The sequence below is a fragment of the Lontra canadensis genome, unplaced genomic scaffold, assembly GCF_010015895.1.
Source record: "Lontra canadensis isolate GAN:19392208 unplaced genomic scaffold, GSC_riverotter_1.0 scaffold45, whole genome shotgun sequence".
Classification (NCBI taxonomy): Eukaryota; Metazoa; Chordata; class Mammalia; order Carnivora; family Mustelidae; genus Lontra; species Lontra canadensis.
Window position 1 is genome coordinate 5,459,932 of NW_022631039.1, and position 10,386 is coordinate 5,470,317.

Genomic DNA, 10,386 nt, shown 5'->3' on the forward strand with positions numbered 1-10,386 from the left:
GGCTGCATAAGGGCCAAGCGCCCATGATCTAAGTCCCTGCCCTAATTGTTGGGGGCAGGGGGTGCTCCATATCCCTCTTCATGTTCCTGGAGAAATGCAGATGTCCACACTGGTCTGGGCCATGATGGGCAAAGAGGGGCAATGCCTGCCCACTGGCATTCCCAATCCCCTTCCTCCCCAACAGGCACGTCTCTATTTTCCCAGTTCCCTTGTAGTTAGGGGGAACCACAGGACCAAAGTCTGACCTGTGGAAAACTGGAGATGCCCCGAGGAGAGCATGCGTGAAGGCAAAGCTTTGAGAGAAGCATTCTGCCCTCACTCCTTCTCTCCATCTGGACCATGGGTGTGAGGGCTGGAAGGGATGCAGCCATTCTGTGATAAAGAGGCATACGCATAAGGACAAAATCCAACAAGCTAAATCAAAATCACATGAGAGAGCAATTCATCCTTCCTCGAACAGCTAGAATCAAAATGACAATACCAAGTGTTAGCAAGGACGCGGAGGAACCGGAGCCCACATTCACTGCCAGTGGGAATGAAAAACGGTGCAGCCACTTCGGAAAGCAGCTGGGCAGTTCCTCAGTATGTTAAACACGACACTGCCATCATCACCCAGCGAGTCCACTCACAGGAGTTTAGCCAGGGGAACAGAGCAGACAGTTCCCACAAAAGCTGGTACACAACCGCTGGCAGCAGCACTGTTCACAACAGCCAGAAAGGGAAACAACCCCGATGTCCCTCAAACAATGAATGGAGAAGCAAGAGGTGGCCCAGCCTCACAAGGGAATATTACTCGGCCACAAAAAAGGAACAGACCTCTGACACCGGCCACAACACGGATGAACCTCAAAACCGTGATGCGAAGGGAAAGGAGCCGGACACCGAGGCCACGTGTCACGGTATTCCACGGACATGAAACGTCCAGAAGAGGCAAGTCTGCAGGGACAGAACGTGAGTCAGTGGTTGCCAGGGGTGGGAGGGGGCGAGGGGAGCAGAGGGCTGACTCCTCCGTGGGTGGGGATTTCTTTTCTGGGTGATGAAATGCCCTGAAATGAGCGGTGGAAAGCAGACGACTGGGAAAGCGCACTTCAGCGCATGCTTCTAAGACAATCATGTTTAACGGCGCTTTGACAACCCAACAAGCTAAGGGAGGAAAAGAACGGAGGCCCTCGCAGCATCTCTGAGCTCCCATCCCAGCCTCCGGCTGCCTCGCCACAGGCTTTCCCTTGGGGTGGGGTGGGGGGGATAAATAAAGGCCCCGTCAAAGCTGATCAGGTGAGGTTTTTGATTACCTGGAGCCAGGCGTGCTCCTAAGCAGCAGCCTCGTCCCCCAGTGCCACCTGCCGGGACTCGAGGGGCTTTGCACATGGGCAGCACCCGTGCCGGGCTGGTGGTCGGGACTCAGCGAAACGCCAGGTTATTCCAGTCACCCAAGTGCACACGCACATACACACCCACGTGCACGCACACAAGCGTGTGTGTCTAAATAGCCCAGGGGATTAACTGTCCTGACGCTCCACACTTGTGCTCCCTCCACACACACACACACACGCACACACACACACCAGCTGCCCTTCGCAGAAGGGACCCTCCCCCGCCCAAGACTGGGCTGCACCTGGCCCCAGGAGACACCGTGTCGTCCCCCGCAGGGAGGTGGAGGGACAAGGCACCAAGGCACGGACCCAACAGAGGGTGACAGGCAAGTCCAAGGACGGCCGGAACACAGGGCGTGAGGAGGGCCACGCTGGGGGATGTTCGGGGACTGCAGGAACCCAGAGGAGGGGCACCTGGCACAGCCCTGGAAGGGGGCACAGGGAAGGCTCCCAGTTGAAAAGGGCCACCCGAGCTGAGACCCGCGAGTAACAATCAGCCTGACGAAATGGACAGGGAGCACCACGTCCGTTCCCGGGAGGAGCACCACCACATGGGCAAGCCAGACGGAAGCACCGTGTGTTCTAGAAACCCAGGGAAGCTCACTGGGCTGGCACGGAAATGGGCCAGGGCCTGGCCATGCCCAGTCTGGGAGTGAGGCAGCCAGAGGAAGGTCTTTGCCTGGACCCCACACAATGCCCCGAGCCGGGCCCCGCCGGGGAAACGGCCACCTGGCCACAGCGCCATCACTGACACTCCTGCCTCTAGACCCGTATGCTGTTGCGCCCCCCAAACTCCCCGCTCCCACCCCCCCCAACACCTGCACTTGCGATGCCCATCCCAGACTCCGACCCATCCTCCAGGGGCCAGTGAAAAGTCACCTCTTACAGGCTGCCCTCAGGCATATCCCAAAGGGAAAGGAGGGCTCTCCAAAAACCCGCCACAGGGCTGCTGGCCCTGCGTAGCCCCAGCCCCAGGGATTGAACCAGGTCCACCCTGGGGTTCAGGGCACCCAGCTTCCCCCGGAGCACCGCAACACAAGGAGAAACCCCCTCATTCTTTCTGTTGAGGCTCAGAGAGGTCAAGTCACTCGCCTGAGATCACACAGCACAAAGGCAGTCAGAACTGGGACTTGAACCCATGTCTGTCTGGCTTCAAAGGCCCTGCCAGTTCCCTGGCGTCCCTGGTGGCAAGTAGGGAAGGCCTGAGGCAGGTAAAGGAGCCCCAAGGCAGGGCACTGGCCTCTGACCCGGGGCAAGGAACAGCATCCATCCCTGGGATGGGCAGGACGATGGACCAGGACCGGAGAGAGGAGGTGGTCAGCTCACCAGCCCAGAGGGCTGCACCCCCAGCCGGAAGCCAGGCGCACACACACCCCTTCTCAAACTGGGGAGAGGGGCAACCACCCCCCTTCCCAAAGGCCCTAGCTCTCCCCACCTGGGCCTCTGCCAAAAGCCGGCACACCTGAAAAACCAGCTCCTGGATAAACACGAGAGAGACATCAGACCGGCCCAGTCATAAGACTCCCCTGGAGCCCGCGGGGACCACCTTGGAGCTGGGTGGGTGGGCGGGCAGGACCAGAGAGCCACCCAGGAGCACCCGCGTCTGGGCCTCGCCCGCTCCAGTCCTCCCAGGCGTCCCACCACGGACAGCCCAAGGGTCGGACTGAGGGGTGCAAGCCTCGAGACCAGGCCAGGGGAGTCAGGGGCAGGCTGGGGAGGGGGAGGGAGGGGTTCCTGGGGGCTGTCGAGCTCCCCAGGAAAAACAAATGACTTATTTACCAAAAACAAAGTTAAAAGACCTTCGTCTCTCCAGACACCCATGCGGGCCACGTTCGCACCCCAGGGACTCCCTCTCCTGCGGGGCACACGTGCCCTGGGGGGCCGCCAAGCTCCTGGTGGGAGACGCCACCGTTCAGGCCGCCTACCCACGACCCCGCAAGGTACTGCTGTCCTCCCCCTTCTCAGATGGTCAAAATGAGGCTCAGCCGACCCAGCAGCTGTCCACCTCACACGCAGCGGGCACGCCGCAGAGCTGGGATCGGCCAGACTAGAAGCTTCTGTGACCAACCGGAATCTCAGCGACGCCTGCGGAAATGTTCAGAACGGCCGCTGTCCATGCCACGCGGACCACGGGCAGAGGTCGACGGCAAATGTCTTTACTTAGAACCTTAACAGGTAAAGTGGCTACAAGTGGCCCTACTCCGGCTCCAAGAGCCACACAGGGAACAGAAGGCCTGCCTGTCCCCACCCCTCCCAGTCAGCAGCCCTCCCGCATGCCCTGCAGGCTTCGTGGAGGCCCACCGGCCTGTGTGACCACAGCTGAGTCCCTCGCTGGCCCCACTCTCCCATTTACAGATGAGCAAACCCAAGCACAGAGATCAGACGTCACTTGCCCGATGTCACACAGCCCCCTTCTAGGGGACCCTAATCACGCTCCTGACTGGGATGCCGGCCTCAATGTCCCCTCCTGCCCACCTCCTCTCCCCAAACATGCCCTGGCCTTGTTTCAGGCAGAGACGTTCTACCCCAAGCTAAAAGAATGCAGAAGTGGAGATCAGGGACACACAGCCAGGAAACCCGGACGCCCGGAGATGGGCTGCCCTCGCCCGCCCCCCAGCTGTCCCCGGCCTCAGAGCATCATTGTCCCGGGAGCCCACCTGTACGGCGGAGGGCTGTGTGGAGGGGAGCGCGGCCTCGGGCAGGCTGTAATTTCATCGGGGGCTTGCTGACCGGCTGCATCACCAGACCCGGAGGATGAAATTCTAGCTCGGCAGACAGAGGGGTGCACCTCTCCTGGCTCCAGGTTAGCGCTCAGTGGGGGTGGGGACGGGGCACAGGCCGTGCCTTTGCAAACATAAGCCAAAGGTACCCCTGCCTCTGGGTTGGTCCCCCGTGGGGTTCTGCTAACCGGGTGTCGCTGACCCCCACCACCGCTGCCACCACAGAGCAGGCAGAGCTATGAGGCACGGCCCAAAAAGTGGGACCTTACTCAGCCACCGAAAGGTTGATGAAGCCAGACACAGGCTACATTCTGTGTGACTGCATTTAGGTGACATTCTGGAAAATGCAAAAACTGCAGGGACAGAAATGCACAGCGGTTTAAAAAAAGAGAGAGAAAGAAGAGCGCCTGTTGGCTCCATGGGTTAAGCCTCTGTCTTCGGCTCAGGTCATGATCCCAGGGGCCTGGGATCGAGCCCCGCATCGGGCTCCCGGCTCAGTGGGGAGTCTGCTTGTCCCTGTCCCTCTGCCTCTCCCGCTGCTGGTACTCACTCTCTCTATTTCAAATAAATAAATAAATAGAAAAAAAAAAAAAAACAAAACAAAAAAACAGAGAGAGAGAGAGAAAGAAAAGGAAAATAGAAAACACACGGTGGTTGCCAGGCGGCTGGGGAAGGGTAGGAGGCCGGCTGCAAAGGAGCTCAAGGGGACTTTCAGGAGTGATGGAATGTCCCATGTCTTGACAGGGGCCGGGCTGCCTGAATGCGGACAATGGTCAAACCCCTTGGAAAGCACACTGATGAAAACTTGGGCTTTTCCCTGGCTATCCCTCATCCCTTGACGAAACACAGAACAATGTGTGGGGTGAGCCCCTCCTATGTGCGGCCCGGGGCCGGATGCCAGGACCTGAGACCCTGCAGAGCTGGGGGGCAGGGTGGCATCTGTAAATTTCCCACTGGCTGGTGGAGTGACAGACAGACGGATGGACAGATAGGGACTCCCCTCTATACTGCTTCTGCCAGAAGCCAGAAAATGTACCTTGAACCCCCCAGGCCCCCGCCTTAGACCCTAATCGGCAAACAGGTCTGGCCCCGTCCAGGAAAAAGGCCGCCTGAGGACTATCTCCAGCTTCTGGCCTCCAGCTATGGGTTCAGGCCCTCCATCTCCAACTACACAGCCCTGCTGGGCACCTGTAGGGGCTGCCCAGGACCCCAAGCCCCTGAGCCAGGACCACTCACCTCTCTGGCTCCCCGCACCATCTCTGCACCCCTGCACTGGGGTGACCCACATTTCCACGTTCTGGAGACCCCCCCCCCAATCACAGTCCCTGAGGCTCAGACAGGATGATGGGGATATCCTCCTCATTTTACGTGTGAGCACATATCCTGGACTTGGGGGCAGGGGACATGGCCCACAAGACCCTGACCCTTACTTCCTGGCTATAGTCAGTCCACACTCCCGAGGCCTCAGCACCGTCCGGAGGCTGGTGTCACACCAAAGAGGCAGCCCCCCAAGGGGACAGGCCCTCACGCCTGTGACACAACCCAGCAGAGACCCTCCCCCGCCAGGCCCCCACTGCCCAAGGCAGGATCTCCAAGCCTTGCAGGGGGGAGAACATCAGACCAACGGCCTCCCGGTGCTCAGGGCTGGATCCGCATATCTTGATTGCAAATCCTAACTTGGGTGTCTAATGTAGTGTACCCCACAACTTCCCTGCCCCCTCCTCCTCCTGCGATAGCGGCAGAGAAATCTCTGAAAACCGGGGCTTCCCAGACTGGGGATCCCTGAGTCCCCCCACAGCACCCAAGCCTAACAGGGGATCCGGACTAGAGAAAGCCCAACCAAGGAAACTAGATTCGGCGCTACCTGATTCGAACTCACCCAGACCATCCCTGAAGCTTTAGGTCGAGCCCTGACCCCCGAGCTCTAGGCCCAAACCCGCCCTGAGCCTCTCCCCAGCCCACAACGGTCCCATGGCCTGGAGGTCACGGCTGTAGGGTTGCCAGATAAAATACAAGACCCCGGTTCAGCTTCAGAGAAACAAACAAGTAAGTCTTCAGTGTAAGTTACATCCTCAATCCTGCATTATCCGTGGCTTATCCGAAATCCAAATTTAACCGGGCATCCCTATTTTTATTAGCCAGATCTGGCAACCAGAAGCAGGTGGTCCTGAGGGAGGGAGACAGGTGGGGCACGCATAGCTCTGGGTTGGCCAGGCCCAGCTCCGGACCCAGAGGAAGGGGGTCAGGAGCAAGAGCTCCGCCTGAGACACACCCCCATCCCCACCCGTCCTCCCAAGCCCGGGAAGGGACAAAGTACCACCTCACTCAGCTCACGTAGCAAGTCACCGTGAAGGAGGGCTCAGCGCCCCCGCCAACCCTCTCCCCGGGGCTCTGTGCCCCTTGCCCATCATCAACCAGGACGCCCGAGCACTGGGTGTGAAATGACAGAGCAAACTCCTTGCTGAGCACAAGAATCACACAGCCCCAGCCAGACAAGCCTGCCAACGAGGGAGCCGAGAGGGGGAGCCGGCCCCCCTGGGGCCCCGCCTGGACACCCCTACCACCCGCACACAGAAGTCACCGCAGAATGGGGGGCATCTCACTGCCTTCAACCATTTTCATCTCTTCCTGCTGGGAATGCCCTTGCAGCTGCCCCACGGGTCCATCTCTCCCGGACCCCACACCCTTCCAGAAGGTTCCATGAGTCCCTGGCCCCAAGTCCTGCTCCACACGCCGGTGTTTGTGAATTAACCCTGTAGGTCTCTTTCCCGGGGGGCCGCTTGAGGCCCCTGGAGGCCCGTGCAGCTGGGCACCCTTTCCTGCTCGTCTCATAGAACCTGGCTGCGAGGCAACACAGAGGTGCCCACAGACAGCCAAGGGACGGAGGGCTGAGAGCAGCAGGACAGAGGACATCAAGGGAGCAGAGCCCCAGGCTCGTGGTGTGAGGGGAAGACACAGGCTGGGGTCATGGGGAGAGGGGGGCCCTGGGAGGGTGGGGAGCAGGAAGCTCAGGGGAAGACCCTGGCATTCTCCCCACTGCGTGTGGGGGGCCTTCCCTGGAGACAGGGATTCGGGATCACAGGAGGAACCGCTCAGCCACGTGGGCCAAGGCCCTGAAGTCAGACTCCATTCATTCCCTCAAGCAGCTACTCGACAAGTACTTGGGGACCAGCCCCAGGACACCAGGGAATCCAAAGCAAGCGCTGATCTCTGCCCTGTCCCTAGTGCACTTGGGGGAAAGATGTGGAACTTTTGAGCGAGATCCCCATTGGGACAGAGGAAGGACAGGACATCATGGGGGGACACAGAGGTAGCACCGTGGCCGGCCCTGGGATTCCGGCCCGAGGACACGACAGCCAGAGAAGACTTCCCAGAGAGGAGACGAGAGGGACAAATCCTGCCACCCCTACCCCTCACGCTAGCCCGGTCGGGCCATCAGAGGAAGTCCCCCACTCCCTCAGCGGAAAGATGGGAAGAACCCTCCAGGGAGGAGGGACAGCCCGTGCAAAGGCCATTCAGGAAAACTGCGGGATTCAAGGCGCCAGGCGAGAAGCGGGGAAAGCTGGAGCCGAGGAACCCCAATCCAGGACAGGGACGGCCTGGGAGATGCGGTCTGTGCCTCCAAGGTCACCCTTGGGATGCGAACGCCCCAGGGTATCGTCACCCGCCACTTGGCCGTGAGATCCTCACCTGGGGCTTCCAACCATCCGACTGCCACCAAACTGTGCAGGCCCTGGCTGCTGGAGACAGGCTTCTAGAACAGCTGCCTCCGAGACCCCTATCATTACGCCTGCCTTCCCGACTATTTCCAAGCATCCAGTGCTAACAACCACTGCCGTGTCGGCAGGCTAGCCTGGCTCTGGGAGACTGCCTTCACAGAACACGTAAGAAGTATTTGCGATTAACGCGCTGCACGGGAAATGACCCCTCCTCCAGCACCTAGAGGACAGTGCCCTTAAGTGGGTTAAGCCCACCCCTACAACGCCGTCTTCAGAGACCCAGCTGCCCGACCTCCCGCCCCAGGTCTCCCGCATTTTCAATGTGCGGGCATCAAGTGGCCGCAGAGTTCCCACCTTTGCTTGGTTCCTCTGCAGGGGTCCTCTGGGACCCTCTGAGTCAGAGCCTCAACTTTCTAGGTCACTGGCAGAGCCGGCGAGGGAATGGGGTGTGGTCTGACGCCTCTCATATCCCAAAAGCAGGCCAGGGATTCCGACATCCTGTCACCTTGGAGCCTGGTCTGTCCCTTGGTCCAGCAGTCCCTGTTCAGAAGAGGTCAGAGTCTACCTCGCAGCCTTCTGAGCCCCTTCCCGCCATGGGTGGCTCGTGATGGGCACCGGACCACCCCCATCGCTGCCACCTCTGTACCCAGACCTTCCCTGCCAGCAGCCACCAGCAGCCACCAGCCTCCCAGTCACTGCCACCTCCTGCTCCGAATAAATAATCGATGACCATGCCCTTTCCCTTTGGGAATGACAATGCTGAAATAAATGGCTGCTTGGAAAGGCACCTCCCAAGCCCCGAGGACCCGGGCAGTGCCAAGAAGTACGCAGTCCTAGCCATGGGGCAACTAAATCCCGCAGGAGGAGGTCAGAGCAGCTTCTGGCCGCCCCTTCCTCCCCCTGCGCACAAACGCCCACTCCTCTAGATGTCCAGGCCTGCCCCTCCCCGCCGCTCCCTGGCCGGGGCAATCCCAGGGCAGTCCCATGCCCCACACCCCCAGTACCACACTCCATCCAAGGCCGACGCTTCCCCCGAGGGCCTGGCACTGAGACCCCCTCACTTGGGCTGTGGTGGGGTGACAGGAGCCTCCCACCCCAGGCCTGGTGTCCTGGGAGGCTGGGTCACACGGCCAGATGTCCAGGGCTCCAGCACTGCCAGGAGGGCAGAACTCTGGGCTGCAAGGTCCCCCCTCTGCCCTGGGCCCAGGCCAGGGCATGGTTCCTCTAGCTGGCGGCAGGCCGGGGCTGGAGCCCAGGACAGGCATCAAGCCCATCCTTTCCAGGGACTCAGGATGGGGGGGGGGTGGGCATCAAGCACCCTGGGGCGCTCCACAGGCCTCCCTGCCCAAGTGCAGGAACTCAGAGACCACCCACATGCGGGGCACCCCCAACTTGCTCTCCTGGAAGCTTCGGGGCCCCCATGGCTGCCCTCTGAGAATCCTCCCCACCCTCCTCCAGAGGTTCAGCGGCCACCACTCAGGCCGGCCCCCTCCCAGGGGACCGCCGCCAGAAACCACTGTGCCGGGGCAGTCCGCGCAGTGTTGGACTCAGCCCGCGAGCGGGGGGCGCCGGCCAGGAGAAGGCCCAGCCCGAGGGAGGCAGAGGTTGGGGGGGCGGGGACCCGCGGCCTTCCCAGCCCCCCTCCGCTCCCACACTGGCACCCGCCGCCGCGGGCAGCACGACTGACCTCATTCGCCAACTGCAGCAGCCTGCGGGCGCCCGCCGCCCGCCCCGGGGCGCCCCCCACCTCCGGGAGGGCCGGGGGTGGGGGGCTGACAGCTCCCGGCTCCCACCCCCTCCCGGCAGGTGGGGGCGGCCGGCCCTTCCCTCCCACCCCCACCCCCCCTCCCCGGCCCGAATTATAATCCCAGTCACGTGCCTCCCCGGGCACCCAAAAGCCGGACCCGGATTCTGGAACACCTTGAGGGGGAGGGGCGGGGGCCACGGGGGTGGGAGGGGAAGGGGAGAAGGGCCTGGGCGCCCGCCCCCCGCAAAAGTTTCTCCTACCTTGGAGGATCCCCAAGCGCTCCTGCCAGCGGCGCCCCGGCCCCGGCCCGCGGCCAGGACTCAGCCTCCTGCCGCTGCCTCCTTAATTAATCCGGGAGAATGGGGGAAGGCGCGGCGGAGGGAGGCGCGGCGCGGCGCGGCGCGGCGGGGGGGCGGGGGGCGCGGGGCGCGGGGCGCCGGCCGGGGAGGGGCCGCGGCGGGGGCTCTCGGGCCGGCCGGGGGGCTGGCGCTCGGCGGCCCCCACCCCCGGCGCGGGCTGCGGCGGAGGGCGGGGCGCGGCGCGGGGAGCGGAGCCGAGAGCGGGAGCGCAGGGAGGCTCTTTGTTCTGTAATCCCAGTAAGATTGCCAGCCATTCGCCCCGGCCCTAATCCCAGCCCCGCGCAACACCACCCTCCATTGGCTGCCATTTACATACGGGATTAGCCCGCCCGGCCCGCCCCGCGCCCCGGCCTGGGCACCGCGGGGGGAGCGCCGCGCCCCCCGCCCCGCCCCCGGCGCCCAGAGCGCGCGCCGCCGCCCCAGCGCCCGCCGCCAGGGGGGCCTGCGGGAGGGGCGCCCGCGGCCTCG

At 62.4% G+C, this 10,386-nt stretch overlaps 1 protein-coding gene across 1 annotated transcript in view; it reads right to left on the bottom strand.

Annotated features, from left to right (window-relative positions):
* Positions 1-9,555, bottom strand: part of GTF2IRD1 (GTF2I repeat domain containing 1) — a 95,697-nt gene extending 86,142 nt beyond the window's left edge. The window contains exon 1 of the mRNA XM_032872411.1: positions 9,500-9,555. The gene's annotated coding sequence lies outside the window, so the exon portion shown is untranslated. The remainder of the gene's footprint in view (positions 1-9,499) is intronic.
* Positions 9,556-10,386: the final 831 nt, after the last annotated feature.